This window comes from Nomascus leucogenys, chromosome 11 (genome assembly GCF_006542625.1).
Source record: "Nomascus leucogenys isolate Asia chromosome 11, Asia_NLE_v1, whole genome shotgun sequence".
Taxonomy (NCBI): Eukaryota; Metazoa; Chordata; class Mammalia; order Primates; family Hylobatidae; genus Nomascus; species Nomascus leucogenys.
The window spans coordinates 58,823,421-58,847,272 of record NC_044391.1 but is presented as its reverse complement, the minus strand read 5'-3'; the positions used below and the strand labels follow the sequence as shown (position 1 = coordinate 58,847,272).

The following is a 23,852-nucleotide window of genomic DNA, read 5'->3' as shown; positions in this document are numbered from 1 at the left end:
TACTGTTGATCTCTGGGGCATCAGAGAGTTGGAGGACTCAGGAGGGGGGTTTATAGTTGAAGAAGGCCAATTTCTAAAAAGTCCTTGATAGCGTGTGACCCCTGACTTGACCTGCTGCAGTCTGGGGACTCTTCCTGTTTTCCTACCAGACAGCCATCAGCTACTCTAATCCCTTCTGAGGGGACTAGTACAGGTGGTTGGCTGGCAGTGACTTTATTTTTTAGAAGAGGACTCAAGGCTTGCTACAGAATTTTTTGGTAGACCTGGCAGGAGGGTCTTGCTTCTCTGTCCACTTTTCCAGTCTTTCTGCTTTTCTGCAGCTGGACTCTGCTCCACTCTCCCACCCTGGCTTGGCTGTGGGACACCTAGCTGGCAATGGGCTACCCTAGTAGAGGGGACAGTAACATTCCCCTCCCTTCTGGCATTGCGATTTTCTGAAGTGGGGGACTGATTTATCCAGGGTCAGGACTGGAGTCCTGGTGGATCAAATCTGTGCTCTCCCATTGGTCTGTAAATGTGACTCTCCTTGGCCTATGGGGCCTGAGAAAAGGAGTGGGGGTGGGCCTTGAATTTCCCATGCTCTGCTCTGCTCTGCTGTACCCGAATGTCTCCCTGCTGTGGAGTGTGCAGGAGGCATTGGCCTGCTTGTCCAGCCCCAGGAGGCTTCTGAAGGGGATGATGGACGAGGAAGGGTGGGACTTACCCTTATGGCTGCCCGTGTGCCTCCTGGCTCAGCAGCCACCTGGGCCACCTAGCAGCATAGAACTTTCGTCTAGGGACAAAAAGCCCAAGAATGGGGACAATCACCTCTGTCTTGTGTCCTGCTCAGAGGGGCAGCACCCCAGCCTGCAGCTGAGATGGGGTCTGAGGATCTTCTCAGGGCTCTGCCCAGGTGTACCTATTGGCCCACTTTGCGAAGGGGAGGGACTCTTGGGGACAGGGCTCCTGGTTTTGGCTGACTGGACTCTCATGGGGGTGCCTGTGGGCCCTGGGGATGAGAAGAAATACGGCAGGCCCGGAGTCCGGGCCTATGGAGAAAGGGCCATAGCCACAATGGCTGGAGCTCTTTGTCTAGGAAGTGCCCGAGCGCTCTGCTCAAGGGGTAGGGGAGTAGGGCGCCTGGGGTCCGCCCCTTGGTTCCCTCCCAGACGCAGCCGCCGGCCCGCCCGCCAGTCGGGGCTCCAGCACATCTGGCGATCCGGCCACATCTGGGCAGCCGGCGCTGGAGCATGAACGGCTCTCAGGCGGGCGCTGCGGCTCAGGCCGCCTGGCTGAGCTCCTGCTGTAACCAGTCGAGGTCGCCGCCGGAGACCCCCGAGGGGCCGCGCGCGGTGCAGGCGGCGGTGCTCGGCGTGCTGTCCCTGCTGGTGCTTTGCGGGTCCTGTTCCTGGGCGGCGGCTTCCTCCTCCGCGCCCAGGGCCTGACAGCGCTGCTGACCCGCGAGCAGCGCGCGTCCCGCGAGCCGGAGCCCGGCAGTGCTAGCGGAGAGGACGGCGACGACGACTCCTAGGCGCCCGGCTGCGCTCAGTGGTCGCGGCCTCCAGGCGGCCCCTGACTCCGAGCGGTCCGGAGCATGCCCGACGGCTGCTGCGGTCCCGACCCCTTACCCGAAGCGGCTCGCCCCACACAGGTGAGAGGGAGGGTAGCGGGAGTGTGGGCGCGGGGGTTCGGGGGACTACAGTAGCTTCCTTACTGAGGAGGCTTCCTGGGGCGCGGCAAGGCACCTGTCTTTGGAGAATGGGCTCTTCAGCGATTCGGGTTCCCAGCTCTGTAAGTCCACGGCCGGTGGGGCTGCAGCCCACCCAGGTGTGCGGGATCAGGAGGAGGCCGCCCAGCCCCGGATTGTGTCTCCTGCAGCTCTGGCCCTCTCCTCCCATCTTAAGTGTTCCAGCCTTATGTTATTTTTCTAGAAACAGAGGCTGCTGTGTTAACTGTGGGGTGGTTGTGGAGGCAGGAGGATGACAGAGGAGGGAGTCTGGAGGCCACAGTGTGCTTTGGGGGCTTCTTCCCTAGCCCCCACCCTCACCTCCACGGTCTGCATCTGCCCCAGCCCCTATAGGTCCTAGGCCCAACTCTGCGGGCCTCAACACTGCCCACTCCACGGGGCTGAGGAGACAGGCAGACAGTGCCAGCCTTTGACCTCAGCTTCCTGAAGCCTTTTCCCTGGGAGGGGGCTTGAGGGAGATTCCTTGCCTGGCCTCCCTCTTGAGACAGGGAGGGGAGTGTGGTCATGTTTGAGGGCAGATCCAGGGGCCTGGGTGGCCCTGGGGAATGGGGAGGTGTGTGGAAGGCCCTTCCCTGGACCTTGCTCAGGTCGTGGGGAGGAGGTGGTGAGGGGTGGGGGAGTAGGTGTAGCCCAGAGCAAGGAGCTTTGTGTGGTGTGTGTTGGGGGGTGTGGATGGCAGGGTTCCCGGCAGCTGGGGGACCTCAGAAGCACTGCTCCAGGAAGTGGGGCTGAGGATTTCCAGCTGTGGGGGCTCTGTCTGGGTGTCTTGCTCTGTCTCTCCAAGGACAGGAGCCATCTGGAGGGAAGGGCCTGGATGGCCCGAGGACAAGGTAACTACAGGCGAAAGCCACCTGGGACAGAGCCACAGGGGCTGGAGAGGCCTTCTCTGTTCCTTCCCTCTGTTCAGCTTTGCACCTAGGAGCCCCTGGGGGTTTCTGTGGGTGGGAGTGTTTGTTTGTCAGGGGTGACTTTGGCCTCTCTTGCCCACCCCCGGTTCTGGAGCCCCTCCCCTGCTTATCTGGGGTAGGGCAGGGTCCCAGTTTCCAACTGAGAAAGGAGTCAGGCTGGGTGTCTGTGAGGGGCAGCAGGAGGATGTGGGCAGGTGCAGCTCAGCAGCTGCGAAGCTAACGACGACGTGTGATCCCTGTCCAGCAGCCTAGGTTTTGGCACTAATCCTGGGCAGCGGCGCCACACTGGCCTTGCTGAGCCAGGGACTTCTCACCTCAGGGCCCCCCACCCCCCCACTCCACCCCCTAGGAGGGAGGGTTGTTCAGGGCCCTGAGGGGTGTGCGTGGTGTGTCTGTTACTGCACCTGGCACAGGCAGGGGGCTGGGCCCAGGGGACATTCCCCCCTCCCTTTGCTGGGAGAGAGGGTGGGAACTTCCTCTCTTGATTGTACCCGGTTTCACCCAGCTGCCTTGCCTGTCACCCTCTGGCCCCATACTCTCCTATCCTTTCCCAGCTGGGAGAGAGGGTCTCCAGATCGCTGGGAACCCCTTCCTTTTACACGCGGGAGAACAGTAAGTGACATGCTCACATGAATAACAGAGCTGAAAGCAGACCCTGGGCCCTGATTCCAAGTTCAGGCCCCCTTCTGGCACTTGGGGGCCCCTCTTGCTCTGTCTTCTTACCTTCCCTGCTTTCTCATCACTCTTTGAGATGCTGGTGCAAAACGCGGCCTCTTTTCATACATTTGCGAATCAGGGATGGACCCCCAAACCCCTGTGTCACTGCCCCCTTCCCATCCTGCTTCCCCGGGGCCCTGCCTACCTTCCTGCTGTGGGGAGCAGTCTTCCAGATGCCGGCAGCAGCTCCTCAGCCAGCTGGGCTCAGCTTTCCTGGCCTGAACCTGAGGGGGTTGGGCTTAGAGGGTCAGCTGGAATAAACATCCGTGGAAAAAAATCCAAGCGGTCAGAGCCAAGGGATCAGGGCCGAAGGCTGATGACTTTCCGCTTGGCCTTTGGGCTCAAGTTCCTGTGGTGTGAAGGTGTAGAGTGATTTGGTGCCGGGAAGGGCTGTGCCCGCAGCATCATGGTGTCTGCTCACACCCAGGACAGGGCTGGGGCGGGGGTGCAGAGGTGGGGGCAAAGGCTTTCTTCATCCAACTTCCTCCCGTTGCTGTTCCTGAGTCCAGTGCTTGGAGGGCAGGGCGTGGGGTGTGCCAGGGACCTCGGTGTTCCTGTGGGAAGGGACTGAGATGTTTGCTGTGGAACTCTGACCCTGGTCAAGGCTGTCAGGCTGAGTGGGCAGGAAAGAATGTGGAAAACTGGGAAGTGGGTGCTGCTGTTACCCCATCAGGCGCCAGCTGGGAGTGAGATGTGGGGGATGGGTGCAGGTCTGAGTGCCAGGGAGAGAAGCCAGGCACCCGAACTCCTAGCCAGCTCACTTAGCCTGCACCGTCCATAGGGGAAGGGCTGGGGTGGCTGATGGGTTCAGAACTTGCCCTAACCTTCCTCCAGCCCCTGAGATTTTCCCTAAGCTGGGAAAGCCTGTGAGAGGTTTATGGAGTCCATTCCTCAGTCTCCACATAGTGCAGCTCCCTCTCCAGCAAAGACGGTGGTGGCTCTCTCTACAGATTCCTGAGCCCCACATCATCTGCCAACCAGAGAGCCTGCTCTCCTGCTGCCGCTCTGGGGATCCCCTGCCACCTTCAGCCCATTCTTGCTGCAGATGACAGACTGGGAGATACCTGGCTTGTGATGAGACCTCAACCTGGGATCCTCGCACCCAGCTGCTGCCTCTGAACTGCTCCACTGGACCTCCGGAAGTGCTCACTGTGGGCCCGGACCTGGGAGACCTGCACTCCCAGCCCGTTTGAGGCCTGCTGCATGTCCTGGGCACTGAAGTGGCCACACATCCTGGATGCCTGGTGCAGCAGGTGCTGGCTGTGCCCCCTGCCTTCTGGCCTCTGAAGACATGAGTGCAGTGCCTGTCCTGTCTCGTGTGAGGCAGCAATGATCTGACAGTGACCGGCCCCTGCTGCAAGTCAGTGCCTCCCATTTGCAGGCCTGCGGCACCCCTGCAATCCAGGAATGCTACATCGCTTTCTGTGGCCTGTTATTAAATATGCTGGTGATGCAAGCTTCAGGTCTACGATCTATGTCTCCAGCCCTTGACTCTAGGAATTAGTGGTTTGTTCCCCGACTCCTCTCCAGTTTTACCTGTTTCTAGCAGATAAAGAAACTCCAGCCCCTGTCCCCTGGCCTCTCCTCAGTGGTGGCTTTTCCCCTTGCACCCTCAGATCCACATCTTCCGAGGGTAGGTGTGAAGTGGGGCAGAAAGCCACCCTCACGCCAGCACTCGGCTGCCCCCCTGTGGCCAGTGTGGGTAAGAGCACCGCTTCATTCAACCAGTCACTGTTGGGGTCTGTCTCATCAGAGTCCAGCCTGAGCCTCAGCTTTGAGATGAGAGTGGGTATCGTGAGCATGTGCATGGAATTCTAGATTGCAAAACCTTCCTAAACCTCAGTCTCCTAGTTTACAAAATGTAGGTGACAATATCATAGGTTTGTCATTGATCAAATAGGTAACATGCTTATTTATTGAAAAAAGTCTTTCTGCATAGTAATCATCCTGTGGCATCATTATTTTCCCTGAACCTGACCATTCCTAGAGAGGAGAAGAAGAGAAGAGGAGAGGAGAGAAGAGAAGAAGACAGGAAAGAAGAGAGGAGGAGAGGAGAGAAGAGGTACAGAACCAGCCCTCTATTCCTGGGAACACCCATTTTATTCTCTTTTCCATGAGTATTTACTGAGTGACCGCTCTGTGCCAGGCATACTCTGGGACGTGGGGATGAGGAGATAAACAAGACAGGGCTGGGTGCAGCGGCTCATGCCTGTAATGCCAGCACTTTGGGAGGCCAAGGCAGGTGGATCACGAGGTCAGGAGTTTGAGACCAGCCTGGCCAACATGGTGAAACTCTGTCTCTACTAAAAATACAAAAATTAGCTGGGTGTGGTGGTGCATGCCTATAATGGGGAGAATTGCTTGAATCCAGGAGGCGGAGGTTGCAGTGAGCCGAGATCGTGCCACTACACTCCAGCCTGGGTGACAAAGCAAGACTCCATCTCAAAACAACAACAACATCAACCACAAAAAAAAAAACAAAACAAAAAACACACAAAAAAAACAAGACAGAGCCCCTGCCCCTGAAGAGCTCACATTCTAGTAAAAAGTGGTGCTCACAAAACTGAAGTTAAAGTAGACAATGAAAAGAGCCCAGAGTGAAAGAGCCGAGAGCAGAGAGTGAGAGCTCTGCTGGGATTAGCAAAGCACAACTCACAGAGGAAGTGGCATCAGCACTGGGCATTTACCTGGCAAGAAGAGGGCAAGAGCATTTCAGGCAGAGATTTGGAGGTGTGAAGCAGTGAGCTTTGGAAGCAGGGGGGCTGGGGCAGGGCGGGTGAGGGAGGTGTGACCAGGGTGGTGGGTAGGGCCAGCCTGGGCAGGAGTTGGAGCTTACCCCAGGAGCAGCAAGGTGTCTGGAAGGTTTCATGCGGGAAGTGACATGTTAAGATCTGGATCTTAAAGAACTTGGGGGTAAGTCTGTGGTGGGGATAGCAGGCTGGAAGTAGAGAGGAGGCAAGGAGGCTGTTGTCAAAACCCAACAAAAATGATAGTCGCCTGGACCAGGGGTAAGAAGAGCGCCAGGGCTGGGACACCAGCTTTGGTCACTGGTTGGATGTGAGGGATGAGGGAGAGGGAGGAGGGGAGGACGATGTTCTGGTTTCCAGCCTGAATACTGTGTGTGCGGTGGTGCCACCCACTGAGAGGATGTGTTATCAGTTAGAACTCTTTTGGTCTGAGTTTACAGAAAACCCAAACTATATTTGGCTCAGGCAGAAGGGAGCGCATTGTCCCATGTAACTGAAAAGTCTAGGGGTGGTTCTGGCCGCAGGCCCAGCATGATTCAGGGCTCCATGGTGGGAGCAGGCCTCAGTTTCCCCTCCTCTCGTAGCTCTGCTTGCCTGTGTCGGCTTCTGGCAGTAGAGCCTGGTGGTTGAGAGCAAGGACTCTGGAATCACGTGGTCTGGATTCAAATTCTGGCACCGTGGTTATTGGCTGCACGGCCTGATAAGGCCCTGAACCTCTCTGTGGCTCAATTCCCTCCTCTTTAGGGTGGGGAAAAATGGGGCCTAGCTCGTGCCATGTTTTATTAGGATGAAGTGAGATCCGCACATGTAGGGTGCTTGGCACATACCTCATGCCAAGAAAATGTTGAGTGTTGATGGTGTGCGTTCCCGGCCTCCACGTGAGGCTTTAAGCCTCTCAGGTTCAAACCTATCAGGGAAGAGGGAGGTCTTCTCCCATGTCACTCGGGCCAAACCCTGGGGTTTGCTGCTATTGGGCCTGTTTGATTCTGTGCTAACCCTGAAATAGTACTACACTGAGAGTATGGAATGTTCTAGATTTTGGTAACATGCTGTACTTGGTTTGGGGTAGAGGTGGAGGGAATACCACAGACCACAGGGTCCAAAGCAGAGGGCTGTCTGTGCACCAAATCTGCGCCTTTTCAGTCCTGGGGTGAACAGGTGCTGGGTGGCCATGAGGTAACTCATGTCCCCTGCTGATGGGGCCATGGGCAGACAGGCAGCTGATGAGCTCAGCTGTGGCTCCTTGAGTTGGAGGCGAGCTGTCAGGTGGACAATGAGTATATAGGACTGGAGTTCAAGAGAGAGAGTTCTGAGCCCTGATGCTGCTGGAGGTGGAAATTAAAGCTGCAGGAATGCATCAGAATGAGGCGAGAAGGCAGGGGATGCAGGACGCAGCCCTGTTGGACCACCACTTAAAGGCAGGGGCAGACAAGGAGCGCTCAGGGATGGGGGAAGGAGCCCGAGGAGTGGGCTCTTTTGGCAGTTGAGGAAGAGAGGATTTGGGAAACTGAGGGGTTGGCCGGGAGCCTCCATACCCTGAGCAGTTCTGGAGTGCTGAGAGGGGACCTGCAGCCTGGGACCTTGGAAGGAAGAAGTGGGGAAGGCTTCTGCCCATCTGAGCTGCTCCCACCACTACCCCTCAGGCTCCAAAAAAAGCTCCACACAGAGGAAGGTGGTGGTGTGGTTGCCTCTGGTCTGTGAGCCCACTGCAGGGTGAAGAACAGACTTACTAGAATATACTCCTTCATGCTGTATGAATGCCTTCCCAGGCACATGTCTCACCTAGGCATAAAAAGACAATAAAAAAATAAAACAAACACGCAAAAAGGATCCTCATCCTGCTCCACAGCTGCTGGTCTGCCCTTCCCAGCCACAGCTGACTTCCATGAGGCTTCTGTGAGTCCTGCCACGAGGCTGAGGCTGCAGCTGCACGCCCACACCCACGGCTCCTCTGGGTGTCCACCTGCCCCGGCTCAGAGCTGCGGCCCCTCTGGGATCCCTCCTTGAGAGGCTGTGCTTTATGGCCATGCCTTCTACTCTTTCAGTCTGCTCACTCTGACATTGTCACTCTGGTCCCTTGACCTCTTTTACCTCTGCTTCCTCCCTGACCCTCAGCTTGTTCCTGGCTGCCCCACTTCCAGTGTAGATTGCCTGGCTCATTACCTCAGTCACTGTCTTGCCCATGTCCTAACTTCACTCCATCCACAGAACCATCCCGGTGAAACCTCATTCCTGGATGACTTCAACTCTCTGTCCTTTGAACTTTTACCCAGGCTGCTGGGTGCCCCCAAAGAACATCACACCCTTGAGTAGACTGATGGCACTGAGAATGGTCACGGGGTCCCACTGCCTGGCCCTCGCTGCAGCCAGCTCTCTCTCCTGCTGCATTACTGCAAGCCTTCCCTGCTCTTTCAAACCTGACCCTCCCACCTCCCAACTCTGCTCAGGTGTCCTCTTCTCCTCCTACTTCCCATGGAAAATAAGTGGCCAGAGGAGGGCTGGGCCTCCGCCTCTGCAGTCCCTCCACCCCGGTGCTGAGCCGCCCCACCTCCTCCTTAACTCGATTCTTCAGTTGCTCCTCTGCTGGCTGTCACGTCCAAGCATACTCCGGTTTCTGCCACCTTAAAATAGCACTCTTTGCACCCACTGCCGCCTCCGGTTACTATCCTATGTCTCACTTGTGTTTACAGCCAAACTTCTCCAAAGAGTTACCCACGCTTGCCGTCCCCACTTCCTTGCCTCCTGTTTATGTCTCCATCCTCTTCAGCCTGGCCTCCAGCCTGGCCTCCACCCAGCTGAGCTGACGGCCAGGTCGTCAGATCCCCTGGGTGGTTGCTCCAGAGGCTGCTCTCCTGGCCACATCTGCTGTGGCTGATCCCTTCTCACAGATCTCCTCCTGCTCCTATGACAGTTCCCGAAGAAGCTCGGTGCCATCAACAGGAAAGGATGAGACTGTGGACTCCAGAAGAACAGTGCTGGGGCTTCCCCCCGAGCCTGCCACTTGCTGTGTGAGTTAAATCCTCTCCATCCTTAGGAAAATGAGATAGTGATCATGCCCACTTGGCAACACTCAGAGATGAAGGGCACCTTAGTGTCTGGGCACTGGGGCTCTGGAGTGCCTGCCGGGTTGAATCCAGGCTCCCTCAGCTCCTAGGCCTGCCCTTAGGGCATCTCCCGTTTCTCCTTGAGAGTCTTGTACCAGGGTTTCCTCTTTCCTGTCCCAACACCAAGTTCCTCTGGGCTCTCTCCTAGATCTTTCCATGGGCTCCCTGCCCTTCCCCGGATGCAAATCGCCATCTCTCGGCCCATGGCCCTGAAATCAGCAGCCCCAGCCTAACCTGGCCCCTGAATGCCATGTTAATCTGCCCACCCATTCTACAGAGATTTATGAGCAGCTACTGTCCCAGGCACTGGAGAACGTGTGGTACATGAGACAGAGAGGTCGCTGTCTCACAGAGCCTGCGCACTTGCTGGTGGGAAGGGCCTTCAGTGTACCTGTAAGCAAATGCATGAGGTGCCTGCAAAGAGTGATTGTGCTGCAATGGAAAGACAGCAGGGTGACGGGATGGAGACCTGTGGGGGACTTTCATGAAGGTGGCCAGGGAGAGCCTCTCCAAGGAGGTGACACTTGAGCTGAGACCTGACCTGTGAGGTGACTCCAGCCAGGGAAGATCTGGGGCACAGTGTTCCTGCCAGAGGGGCGGGAAGCTCCTGGGGTGGCAATGAGCCTGGTGTGTCTGAAGGGACACGAAGAAGCTAGTGCGGACGGGGAAGGACTGTGGAAGGTGCCAGAGCATACCCACAGCCAGGTTCTTCCCTCGGGAGCCATCTCCCTGGCAGGTTCTGCGTCTTAGAGGATGGTTTCTCCACCCCAGCAGCTGTCCCCGATTCCCCTCCACAGCCAGTGAGTCACCAAATATGGTCCCTTCTGCCTGATGGAAAGCTTCGTTTCATGTCCCCGGCCGCCACCTCGCCTTGCACCTGGTCCCCGTGTCCCTTGGGGCTTCTCAGCCCACCCATCCTCCACACTGTTGTCAGAGTCATCTTTAGCAGAGGAGCGTTCTGTCTGGCCATACTGTCTGGTCCCTGTTTCATACTTCCTCAATGTGGTGTCCACTGCTCATAGGATGGCATCTTCCTGTGGCCCCCCCCAAACTGCTGCCCTCTTGATTCCCTGCTCCTGTATCTCTCACTACTGTCCCTCACGTGCTCCACCATCTCCAGTCTTCTGGGCCTTTGAGGATGCTGTGCCCACTCCTCTGCCAGGCACCGAGTCTTCAGTGGCCGTGGAGGAGTGCTAGGCTCCAACCATTCACCCCTCATTCATCCAGCCGCCACTGCTTGTAAAGCTTGTACTGTGTGCCAGGCACTGCTCCAGGCACCAAGGGAACAAAACCGGTGGAATTCCCTGCCCCTGTGCTGCCTGCTTTCTTGTGAGGTGAGACAGATGATAAAGTACACAATTTAAAAATAGAGCCTGTCAGATGGTGTATTAGCTCCTGGGGCTGCCATAACAAATACCACAAGCTGGGTGGCTTGAAACAGCAGACATTTATTCTCTGATAGTTCTGGAGGCCAGAAGTAGGAAATCCAGGTGCTGGCAGGGCCATGCTCCCTCTGAAACCTGTAGGGGGGTCGGGTGGGGTGGCTCACACCCATAATCCCAGCACTTTGGGAGGTTGAGGTAGGAGGATCACTTGAGTCCAGGAGTTGAAGACCAGCCTGGGCAACATAGTGAGACCCACCTCCCCCGTCTCTACAAAAATATTAAAAAATTAGCCGGGCATGGTGGTGCATGCCAGCTACTCTGGAGGCTGAGACAAGAGACTCACCTGAGCCTGGAAGGTTGAGGCTGCAGTGAGCCATGATTGTGCCATGCACTCTAACCTGGGCAACAGAGCAAGACCCCTGCCTTCAAAAAAACAAAACAAAACAAAACAAAAACCTGCAGGAGAATCCGTCCTTGCCTCCACCTTGCTTCTGGTGGTGACTGGTGGTGGTGGCCGGCAATATCTGGTGTCCCTTGGCTTGCAGCTGCACAGCCCAGCTCTGTCCCATCACATGGTGTTCTTCCCGCGTCTCTGTCTCCAAATTTCTTATGAAGACACCAGTCCTTTTGGATTTGGGGGCCCACCCCAGTCCAGTATGACCTCGTCTTCATTTAACTAATTACATCTGCAATGATCCTACTTCCAAATAAGGTCACATCCTGAAGTACTCAGGGTTAGAACTTTAGCACGTCTTTTTAAAGGGGCACACAGTTCAACCTATGGAGCAAAGCAAAGCAGGGAGGGTGCATGGAGAGAGCAGGGGAAAGGCTGAAATTTTAAATGGAATCATCAGGGAAAGTGTCACCAAGAAGGTGTTGTTTGTTTGTTTTTTATTTATTTTTGAGACAGAGAATTGCTCTGTTGCCAAGGCTGGAGTGTGATGGTGTGATCTTGGCTCACTACAACCTCCACCTCCCGGGTTCAAGTGATTCTCCTTCCTCAGCCTCCTGAGTAGCTGGGATTACAGGCACGCGACCACCACACCTGGCTAATTTTTTATATTTTTGGTAGAGACGGAGTTTCACCATGTTGGTCAGGCTGAGTCAGTCTGGTCTCGAACTCCTGAACTCAAGTGACCCACCTGCCTTGGCCTCCCAAAGTGTTGGGATTACAGGTGTGAGCCACTGCGCCTGGCCAAGAAAGTGTTATTTGAGCGAAGACCTGAATGAGAATGGGCAATAGAGAGAGTGGGGAGGGGGCAGGGGGAAGGCACTCCAGGCCACGGAACAAGTGTTGAGACCCAGAGGAAGGAGTGTGCCTGCTGTGGTCGGGGAACCATGGGGAGGCCCAGGGAGCTGCAGTGAGTGAGCAAGGGAGCACCGATGAGAACACAGAGAGGCTGCAGGTGAAGTGGGTCTTCCATGGAGAGCCAGAAAATGGACTTGTCTTGCACATTTTCTCAGGAAGCCACTGAAGAGTGTGCTCTACTCGAACCAGAGCATCAGTCAACCTGAAATGACGGAGGCCTCTTCATGCTCTGGCAGAGAGGAAAGACCGGGCAGCCGGTCTCATGAGTTCTCAGTTATTGGAAATCCATAGATGGCTGGAAATGCTTGTTGGCTGGAAATCCATAGATGGCCAGAGAGTGGGGCAGCTTCTTCTTGAATACAGGTCCCATGCCTGGCTGCCATCCTCACCATCCTCCCAATACACACTGAAACTCACTGGACGCCCAAGAAGTACTTTAGTGAAGGATCAGGTAAGGGTTCCAAACCCACAAAGGTGATGAAGCTTAACCAACTTTCTCCTTTCTTGTTTTTATTTATTTTATTTTTTTCTTATGAAAACAGGGTATCACTCTTTTGCCAGGCTGGAGTGCAGTGGCGCAACCATGGCTCATTCTAGTCTCAAATTCCTGGGCTCAAGTGATCCTCCTATCTCAGCCTCCCCAGTAGCTGGGACTACAGGCGTGTGCCACCACATCTGGCTATCTCCTTTCTACCATATAGAGTTCCCTGGTGTTTTTGCTCCACGGTCCCCTCTGCGTTCCCATCACAGGTTTTAGGTTTCAGGTGGCCATTCAAGGAGCTGTCCTCAGCCTGAGCCTCTGCTCTTTCTGCAGGGGGAGCTCCTGGGGGCTTCATCTCAAGCTCCATCTTTGGAATCTCTCTCTTCTTGAGCAACCTAAACCCATTCACCCCTATGAGAGCTACTCTTTGTTGAAGTTGAGTCTGTGTGAACTCTCCTCTTTTCATGGCTTTGAACCCATTCCTTGCAGATAAATCTGGCTCAAGGTGGATGTGTCTGCTTCTTGGACCGGTTTGCATGATAAGAGCCACTATATTCGCTGGGAACTTCCCTGCCCGAGCCATCTGCTCAAATGCCAACTCCGTTAGGATGGGGATTTCTGCTGTTTTGCACTGCACATGGAGGACCATGGAGAAATATGTTATTGAACAAGTGGCAATGCCCCTTAAGTTTTTCCTTTGATCATAGAGTGAGGAGGAGGGGGGGATCTGCAAATGTATGATAGCTCCTTAACTTTCTCAAACAAAAATGTATGAACTCCCAGAAATGTCCCAGAATCTAATGGAGGCACATTGGAGTTGGTCATATGATATGCTGCTGGCGTGAACAGAAGATTTAGGGAAGTGTTAACAGCAAAGTTTAAAGAGGACAGTTGGTAGACTTACAGATATTGTCAGGCTCGTCTTTTGGATTTAGCAATAATGAAGTTTTGTGAGGAAATCAAATAATTCCAAAATGTTTTCAAGGCTGTCAATTCTTTAAATACCACTCTTCATGGATTTGCATTTTCTCCCAGTGTGCAGGCAGGGTGGAGAGGGACACGGCCACGTAATTGGTTGAAAATTTGAACAACATGCTCTTGTACCTGGGAGGGCGCTCCAAAGGCTATGAAAACATTGGGAGCAGACTCAACCACTTCAAAGGCACAGGTGGCTGGTGAATGGAACCTTTTGCTGCCTGCTGGTTCTCAATTTTGAACATATCTTTTTGTTTAAAATGTCTTTATTACAAACCAAATGTTACAAGAATTGTAGGGGAAATGAATTAAAAGTAGAAACAATATTTCATCCTTTGTCATTTGAGAGAAATGACGAATATTTCAAAACCATTTGTCAGAAAGCAGGGAGTTATGTCCCACTTCTCCTCCCCCAGAGACCAAGGCGGTGTTTTTTTTTCAGTGGGTTCCAAGGTCCTCTAGCGACAAGGGACTTTTATGGGTGTTACTTGAAAAAAGGGTGGTTAATAACTTGAGGATTTTGTGTTAAGCAAAGATAAACAGGCTTCTTTATTGTAGTTCTTTAAAAAGGCATTACTATGCCAATATTAGGATGAATCTAAAAGGGAGAGGATTTCAAAGCAGATTTGGCCAAATAATTCTTTTACCTCCTTCTTTTTTTAGAGGAGCATCTCATGGGACCACCATTCCGACAGACATGCTTTGGGAAACATTCTAAAACCTTTCCTTTGGAAGAGTAGAACAATTTTAGAAAAAAACAAAACAAAACAAAACCATGACACTTCAGATGCATTTCCTTTGCTTTGTCAGGACAACAGCATAAAATTAATTTTATTCCCAAGGATTGTAATGCCATGTTACTAAATTTAAATTTACTTTTTTTTAGTAAAGTAGTTTTTTAAAAAACTCTTTTAAAGAGTGATTTAGAAAACACACATTTTAGGCCGGGCATGGCGGCTCACGCCTGTAATCCCAGCACTTTGGGAGGTTGAGGCGGGCAGATCACGAGGTCAGGAGATCGAGACCATCCTGGCTAACACAGTGAAACCCCGTCTCTACTAAAATACAAAAAAAAATTTAAAAAAAGAAAGAAAAAATTAGACTGGCGTGGTGTGGTGGTGCACAGCTGTAGTCCCAGCTACTCGAGAGGTTGAGGCAGGAGAATCGCTTGAACCCGGGAGGCAGTGGTTGTAGTGAGCCGAGATTTCACCACTGCACTCCAGCCTGGCGACAGAGCGAGACCCCATCTCAACAACAACAACAACAAACAAAAAACCCACACATTTTGGAACTACAACTTACATAAAACAAATCTCTGCAGGGAGTGTTGGCCAAGGATGTTCAATAATTTCATACAGGATGGAAATGTAGCCCCAGAATTTCATTTTTGCCACAACTATTTTACCCAAACTTTGTTGTACTCTGTGGTTCTGGCAACTTGGCTGGTTTTCCTGTAGCATGGTTGTCACAAGGAAGGCCTGTTCCTTGCAGGTGAACTATTTTGTTTGTTGATCTCTGTGGCAGCCCGGCAACCCTGTTGTCTAAAATGAACTGACCCAGAGACTGGGGTCAGTAGGCTGGGCCGTTGGCTGAGGTATGGGGATTCGGGGCCAAACCCAGGGAGCCTAAAGGCCTGACTTGCTGTCTCTGCTGGGAAGTTGGCTGTATTGGCCAAGAGACTGGTAATGTTTTACTAAATTAATCAAACTTATCTTGGTATGTTTTTATCATGTTATACGTTTGGAACTTTAGCTTCTGAGTTGCAATGCTGGCTTCTGTGGTTATGGCTGAAGATTGTCAGGTTGGCTCTATTGCTGGACTAACATAATAGAAATGGACAGATTCTTTATTCAATTGGATTGTCATCCAACAAAAGCAACGCTTTTGGAAAAATCTGGCCGGGTGGGGCACGGTGGCTCACGCCTGTAATCCCAGCACTTTGGGAGGCCGAGGCAGGTGGATCACCTGAGATCAGAAGTTCGAGAACAGCCTGGCCAACATGGTGAAACCTGTCTCTACAAAAAATACAAGAATTAGCTGGGCGTGGTAGTGGGCACCTGTAATCCCAGCTACTCGGCAGGCTGAGGCATGAGAATTGCTTGAACTTGGAAGGCAGAGGTTGCAGTGAGCCAAGATTGCGCCACTGCACTCCAGCCTGGGCGACAGAGCAAGACTCCATCTCCAAAAAAAAAAAAAAAAAAAAAGAAAAAAAAGAAAAATCTACCTTGAACAATTCCTATGAAGCTTTTTGAATTTTTTTTTTTTTTTTTTGAGACGGCGTCTTGCTCTTGTCACCCAGGCTGGAGTGCAGTGGCACACTCTCAGTTCACTGCAATCTCTGCCTCCCAGGTTCAAGCAATTCTGCTCCAGCCTCCCGAGTAGCTGGGACTACAGGTGTGCACCACCACGGCCAGCTAATTTTTTTGGCGTGTATTTTTAGTAGAGACAGGGTTTCATCACGTTTGCCAGGCTGGTCTCGAACTCCTGACCTCAGGTGATCTACCTGCCTTGGCCTCCCGAAGTGCTGGGATTACAGGCCTGAGCCACTGTGCCCGGCCAACACAAAGCTTTGTTCTTGTTGGGTTATGGCTCACTCAAAGAGGGAAACTCTTCCATGCACATCCAGGTAACCTGTGCCTCTGTACCCCCTGGGATGTTGGTCAAGCTATGGCTTGGCCTCCAAAGGCACTTGCGGCTGACCATTCACTGCTCCTCCCTCCTGCTGTGCTCTCACCTCTTGGCTTCTGCAGTGCCCTTTGCTGTCCTTGCTTCCTCTGTTGTCAATCAGTCTAGGTGTTCTCTGAATTTAGTGGAGCTTCTGTCTCTCCTCTGGGTCTCTCATTTTGAAGTCTAGCTTGAGTGTCTTCACATGGTGCTAGGTCCCAAGAATTTAGTTGATGACCTTCTGCTATAATATGACCAATGGTCAAAGCAGGTCACAAGGCCAGTCCAGATTCAAGGAGAGGGAACATATACTGCCCACCCCTACACCCCTGCCCCCTGTTTTTTTTTTTTTGAGACGGAATCTTACTCTGTCATCTACGCTGGAGTGCAGTGGTGTGATCTCGGCTCACTGCAGCCTCTGCCTTCTGGGCTCAAGCGATCCTCCTGCCTCAGCCTCTGGAGTAGCTGGGACTGCAGGCATGTGCCATCACACCCACTTAATTAAAAATTTTTTTTTGTAGAGATGGGGTGTTGCTATGTTGCCCAGGCTGTTCTTGAACTCCTGGGCTCAAGTGATCCACTCTCCTTGGTCTCCCCCCTACTGGATATTACGATCCACATCACAGGGGGCAGGCGCCCCCCTCGATGCAGGGAGTAATATCACCCCCCTCTCCCCCGCTGGATATTACGATTCACAGTGGTCACACAGTGTGTTTACGTTATTGTCAGTAACATCTTCTCTGCCTCTGGAAATTACCAACTATATTACAGACGGGTGTACATCCTCTGCAGTATTTGCAGCAATAGCATCCTGTTCCCCTGGATATTAAGAACAATATCACAGGAATGTTTCTACTGCCAGCGGCATTGGGTGCAGTGTCATCCTCTCCCAAGTTGAAATTAGGAACAATATCCCTGGGGGCGTGTCCACCCCATGCGATATTGAAAGTCATATCATCCTCTTCTCTCCTGGATCATGGGAACAATATCACTGGGGTGGTGTACACTTTTTGTGGTATTGGGAGTAATATCATCCTCTCCGCCTTGGAATATTAAGGACAATATCACAGGGGGTCTGTACACACCCTGCGCTGTTAAGAAGAATATTATCCTCTCCCGCCCTGCGTATTAGGAAAAATATCACAGAGTGGGTGTACACCTCCTGCGATATGGGGGGTAATATCATCTTGTCTTCTTCTGGGTAGTAGGAACAATATCACATGGGTTTGTACACTTTATGTGATATTGGGAGTAATATCAACCTCTCTGCCTTTGAATATTAAGAACAATACCACAGAAAGAATGTACACACCCTGTGATATTGGAGTAATATCAGCCTCTCCTCTCCGTAGATGTTCGGAATCATATCCCAGGGTGGGTGTACACCTCCTGCTGTATGGGGAGTCTTATCGTCCTCTCCCTTCCTGGCTATTAGGAACAATATCACAGGGTGGGTGTACACAGCCTGCGATATTGGGAGTAATATCACCCTCTCCCCCTCTGGGTATTAGGAACAATATCACCAAAGGCGTGTACACTTCCTGAGATACTGGTAGTATTAGCATTCTCTTCTTCCATGAATATTAGGAGCAATATCACCAGGTGGATGTACACCCATTGCTCCATTGGGAGAAACGTCATACTCCACCCCCTGGATATCATATTCGGATCAATATCAGCGGGCGGGTGTACACCTATTGTGATATTGAAAGTAATACCATGCTCTCTCCCTCCCTGGACATTAGGAACAATATCACAGGTGGGGGTACACCCACTGTGGTATTAGGAGTAATATTAGTATTAATTATTACTCATTTATTATTAACATTAATATGAATTACCAATATTAATATTAAGAAATAATTGCTAATAAAAAGTTTTCAGATTATTAATATTAATATTAATTATTAGGAGCTAATATTACTGTTTTCTAATGAATAAGATCAGTACCAGTTATTAATATCAGGCATTATTAAAAATTAATATTAATAATTTGTTGTTATCATCACTATAACTATTGAATATTATCATTATTATAGGTATTGATTTTAAAATTATTATCAGTTATTAATATTGATAATTTATATCAATTAATAATTGATATTAATTGAGATATGTAATATTGCGACATTCCTCACAATATCGCAGAAAATGTACACCCCCCTGTGATGTTGTTCCTAATAGCCAGGGGTAGATGACGACATTACTCCAAATATCGCACTGGGTGTACATCCCTTCTGTGATCTTATTGCTAATATCCAGGCAGGGAGAGGACGGTATTAATCCCAATAATCCAGAAGGTGTAGACCTCCCCTGTGATATTGTCCCTAATATCAAAAGGTGGAGAGGAAGCTATATCTCCCAATTTCGCAGGGGTTGGACACCACCCCTGTGATATTGTTCCTGATGTCCAGGGTAGAGAAAATGACATGACTCACAGTATGGCAGGGGGTGAACACCCCTCCATGATATTGTTCCTAATATTCGGAGGGAAGAGTATGATATTGCTCCCAATATCCTAGGGGGTGTATAGTATCCCGACCTGTGATATGCTCCGCCAGGATGCGGGGAGTACTAGCACCCCCCTCTTTTCCCTGGATATTACGATACACATCGCAGGGGGGCGGGCGACCCCCGCGATGCCGGGAGAAATATCACCCCCCCCCCCGAATATTAGGAGCCACATCGCAGGGGCGTGGACACTCCCCGCTGATGCGCACAGTGATATCAACCCCCGTCCCTCCCTGCACGTTAGCAGCCACTGTGGATGCACAGTGTATTTACGATATTTCCAGTAAGATCACCTTTTCTATTGAACCTTATGAAGAAGATCACAGAGGGGTGTACACCTCCTGCGATATTGGGAGTAATATCGTTCTCTTCTCCATTGCATACTGGGAACAATATCACTGGGGCGTGTATTCCCCCTTCCATATGGGAGTCATATGATATTTGCCTTCCATATATTATGAACAATACCGAAGGCGGGGTGGACACTTTGACGATATTGGGAGTAACATCATTCTCTCTACCCCTGGATATTAGTAGCAATATCACAGGGGGATGTACATTTCTTGTGATATTGAGAGTAGTAGTATTGTCTTCCCCGCTGGATATTAAAAGCAGTCCCACAAGGGTTGTCAAACCACCTGCCAAATTTGAGGGAATGTTATCCCGCCCCCTCCCGCCCCTGGATATTAGAGACAATAACACAGGGGTAATGTACACCCACTGCTTTATTGGGAGAAGTATCATCCTCTCCCTTCTTGGATATTAGGAACAATGTCACAGTGTGCGTGTATGCCTCTCATGAAATTCAGTGGAATGTCATCCGGTACCTCTCTGGATATGAGGAACAATGTCACGGGGGATGTACAACTTCTGAGATATTGGGAGTGACATCATCCTCTCCCCTCTGAAAGTTAGGGACAATATCACAGGGATAGTGTACACCCTCTGTGACGTTGGGACTAATATCATCCTCCCACCCCCTGGATATTAAAAACCATATCACAAGGGGCGTGTACACACACTTCGATATTGGTATTAATACCATCCTCTCCCTCTTTGGATATTTGGTGCAATATTTCAGGTGGGGTATGCACCACCTGCAATATTGGAAGTCATATTATTTTCTCCCCCCCGGATATTAGAAACAATATCACAGGGAGTGTGAACAACCCCTGCAATATTTGGAGAAATATCATCGTCTCCCCTCATGAATATTAAGAACAATATCGGAGCGGGAGCATACACCCCCTTTGATATTTGATATCATCCTCTTCCCCCTGGATATTAGGAACAATATCAGGAAGGGATGTACAGACCCTGCGACATTTGCTGTCATCTAATTGTCTCTCCCCTAGATATTAGGAAAAATGTAACCGGGGATGTGAAGTATCATCCTCTCCCCCCTTGGATATTAGGAACAATATCACAGCGGGGTGAACTGCCTCTGTGATATTGGGAGTAAAATTATCTTCTCTTCCCCTGGATATTAGGAAGGGTATCAGAGGGGGAGGCTGTACATTCCCTGCAATATTCAATGTAATCTTATCCTCTCCCTCCCAGGGTATTAAGAACAATATTACAGGAGGGGTGTACACCCTCTGTGATATTGAGAGTCATATCATCCTCTTTCGCTCTGGATATTAGGAACAATATCACAGGGTTGCGTAAACCCCCTGCAATATTGGGAGTAATATCATCCTTTCTCCCTCTGGATAGTAGGAAGACTTTCACAGGGATATGTGCACCCCCTACGATATTGGGAATAATATCCTGTCACCCTCTGGATATTAGGAAGAGTATCACAGGGGTGTATACACTCCCTGCAACATGGGGAGTAATAGCATCCTCTGTTTCCTTGGATATTAGACACAATATCACAAAAAGGTGTACACCCCCTGTGATATTGGGAGTAATATCATACTCTCCTTCCCTGGATATTAGAAAACAATATCATCAGGGCTGAACACCCCCTGCGATAATGGGAGTAATCTTTTCTTTTTTTTCTTCTTTTCTTTTTCTCTTTCTTTCTTTCTTTCCTTTTTTTTTTTTTTTGAGACAGAGTTTCACTCTTGTTGCCCAGGCTGGAGTGCGATGGCACGATCTCGGCTCACTGCAACCTCTGCCTCCCGTATTCAAGCGATTCTCCTGTCTCAGCCTTCCGAGTAGCTGGGATTACAGGCATGTGCTACCACGCCCCATTCATTTTTTTTTTTTTTTTGTATTTTTAGTAGAGACATTGTTTCTCCATACTGGTCAGGCTGGTCTTGAACTCCCGACCTCAGGTGATCCACCCGCTTCGGCCTCCTAAAGTGCTGGGATTACAGGCGTGAGCGACGGCGCCCATCCACCACTTAGCATTTTCATTTTACATTTGTTGAAGTTACAGATTTCTACACACATTGATTGCTGCTTTATTATACACTTACATATACATAAAATGGGAAATAGAAAAGAATAAAATGGGCACAGTATCCCTAAAGTTTCACATTCTGAGACATTTTAAAAATATTTGCTTTTTAGAATTTTGTTTCAATGAAGAAACAACTGTGGTATACACACACTATGCGGTATTATTCAGCCTAAAAAGGAATAAAATCCTCTCCACTGCAGAAAAAATGGATGAGACTGCAGGGTCTGTATGTTAAGTGAAGTAACGCGGGCACAGAATGACAAATATTACATGTCCTCACTTAGATGTGGGAACAAAAAAGAAAATCTTGGCCAGATGTGGTGGCTCAGGTCTGTAATCCCAGCACTTTGGGAGGCCGAGTCGCATGGATCACTCGAGGCCAGGGGTTGGAGACCCACCTGACCAACATGGTGAAACTCCGTGTCTACTAATAACACAAACACTTAGCCGGGCGTGGTGACGCGTGCCTGTAGTCTCAGCTACTTGGAAGGCTGAGGCCCAAGAAGCGCTTGAACTCGGGAGGCGGAGGTTGCAGTGAGCCCGGATTGTGCCTGTTTACTCCAACCTGGGCAACAGAAAGAGACTCCATCACACACCTACACACAAAGGGAATCTCAGGAAGGTGGAGAGTACAAAGGGGGTTAGCAGACGCTAGGAAGAAAGGGGGTGGGATAGGAAATGAAAAGAAGTGGATAATTGGGTCCCAAAATACAGAAAGATGGAATCAGTGAGTTCGAGTGTTTGACAGTACAGTATGAAAATGTGAGTTCACAAGAATTTCTTGTCTATTTCCAGGTGCTTTGGTAAGAAGCTTCCTAACTTTCTCATTATGCTGGTTTTGAAGCTCTTCTCCTTCTGCTCTTGAAATCATGCTGGTTTTTTGTTTTTTGCTTTTTGTTTTGAGATGGAGTTTCGCTCTTGTTGCCCAGGCTGGAGCGTAATGGTGCAATCTTGGCTCACCGCAACCTCTGCCTCCTGGGTTCAAGTGATTCTCCTGCCTCCACCTCCCGAGTAGATGGGATTACAGGCATGCGCCAGCACGCCCAGCTAATGTTGTATTTGTCGTAGAGACAGGGGTTTCTCCCTGCCGGTCAGGCTGGTCTTGAACTCCTGACCTCAGGTGATGCGCCCGCCTCGGCCTCCCAAAGTGCTGGGATTACAGGCGTGAGCGCTGCGCCCGGCCCATGCTGTATCCTTATCTGTTGTCGCTTGTTGTTTGTTTGTTTTTGAGCCCAGAAATAACTTCTCACCTCTATGTTCAAATGATTTTTCACATGAGTGCTAAGAAAGCTCATTGGTGGAAAAGCAGCCTTTTCAAGATATGGTGTTGGAGGAACTTGATTTCCACATGCAGAAGAATGAAGGTGGACCCTATGTCACACCAGGTGCAAAACTTAACACAAACTGGATCAAAGACCTAACCCCAAGTGCTAAAAGTATCATATGCCTAAAAGAAAACATTGGCCACACTTTCATGACGTCAGATTGGGCAATGCTTTCTGGGATATGACACCAAAAGCATAGGCAACAAAAGAAAATTACATTCCTTGGATTCCATCTAAATGACAGACACTATTGTGCAGCAAAAATCACTGTGAACTGAGTAAAAAGATAACCCATGGATTAGGAAAAATATTTGCAAATCATATCTCTGAAAAGAGGCTGATATCCGTCATACATCAGGAGCAGCTAGAACTAAACAACGAGAAACCCAAAGCATCCCATTAACGATGGTCAGAAGACTCGAGTAGACGTGTCCCTAAAGAAGATACAGCAATGGCCAATAAGCATCTAAAATGATGTTCAAAATCACTAATCATAAGGAAGCGCAAATCAAACCAAGAATGTGACACCACATATTAGGATGGATATGATAAACAAACAAGCATTGGTGAGACTAGAGGGAAGTAGGAATGCTCGAATATGATTGGAGGGAATGTAAAACCGTGAAGGAACAGGGAAAATAGTATGGCGTGTACTGGAAAAATCAGAAACAGAATGATCAGACGTTCCCGCAGTTGCATTTGTGGGTACCTATCTACTAAAAAGAATTAGAAGCTAGGAATGGAAGGGAGATTTCTGCACCCATATTCATAGCAGCATTATTCACAACAGCCAAAATGTGGAAGCAACCCAAGGGTTCGTGGACAGATGAATGAAAAAGCACACTGCAGTTCATTCATACAATGGAAGACTATTCAGCCTTCAAAAGGCAGGCACTTCTGGCCGGTGCGGTGGCGCAAGCCTGTAATCCCAGCATCTTGGAAGACCGAGGTGGGCGGATCACCTGAGGTCAGGAGTTCAAGACCAGCCTGGCCATCTTGGTGAACCCCTGTCTCTACTGAAAATGCAAAAAATTAGCTGGGCGCGGTGGCTGAAGCCTGTAATCCCAGCACTTTGGGAGGCCGAGGCTGGTGGATCACGAGGTCAGGAGATCGAGATCACCCTGGCTAACACGATGAAACCCCGTCTCTACTAAAAATACAAAAAATTAGCCAGGCGTGGTGGCGGGCGCCTGTAGTCCCAGCTACTTGGGAGGCTGAGGCAGGAGAATGGCGTGAGTCCAGGAGACAGAGCTTGCAGTGAGCGGAGATCATGCCACTGCACTCCAGCCTGGGCGACAGAGCAAGACTCCGTCTCAAAAAAAAAAAAAAAAAAAAAGACAATGCAAAAAATTAGCCGAGCGTGGTGGCGTGTGCCTATAGTCCCAGCTACTCGGGAGGCTGAGGCACAAGAATTGCTTGAACCTGGGAGGCAGAGGTTGCAGTGAGCCCAGATTGTGCCACTGCAATCCAGCCTGTGCGACAGTGAGACTCCATGTAAACACAAAACAAAACAAAATGAAACAAAACCAAAAAACAAAAACAAAACCAGACAGGCACTTCTGACACAGGCTGCAACATGGATGAACCTTG

General features: G+C 50.6%; 1 long non-coding RNA gene and 1 pseudogene across 1 annotated transcript; both read left to right on the top strand.

Moving 5' to 3' along the window:
• The first annotated feature begins 1,229 nt into the window (after positions 1-1,229).
• LOC115837343 lies at positions 1,230-1,510 on the top strand (annotated as a pseudogene).
• Positions 1,511-6,180: 4,670 nt separating this feature from the next.
• On the top strand, positions 6,181-13,678 carry LOC101176824. Its single transcript, XR_004032402.1, has 3 exons — positions 6,181-6,264; positions 9,010-9,106; positions 13,413-13,678. It is a non-coding gene; the product is annotated as an uncharacterized LOC101176824 (long non-coding RNA).
• The last annotated feature ends 10,174 nt before the right edge of the window (positions 13,679-23,852 follow it).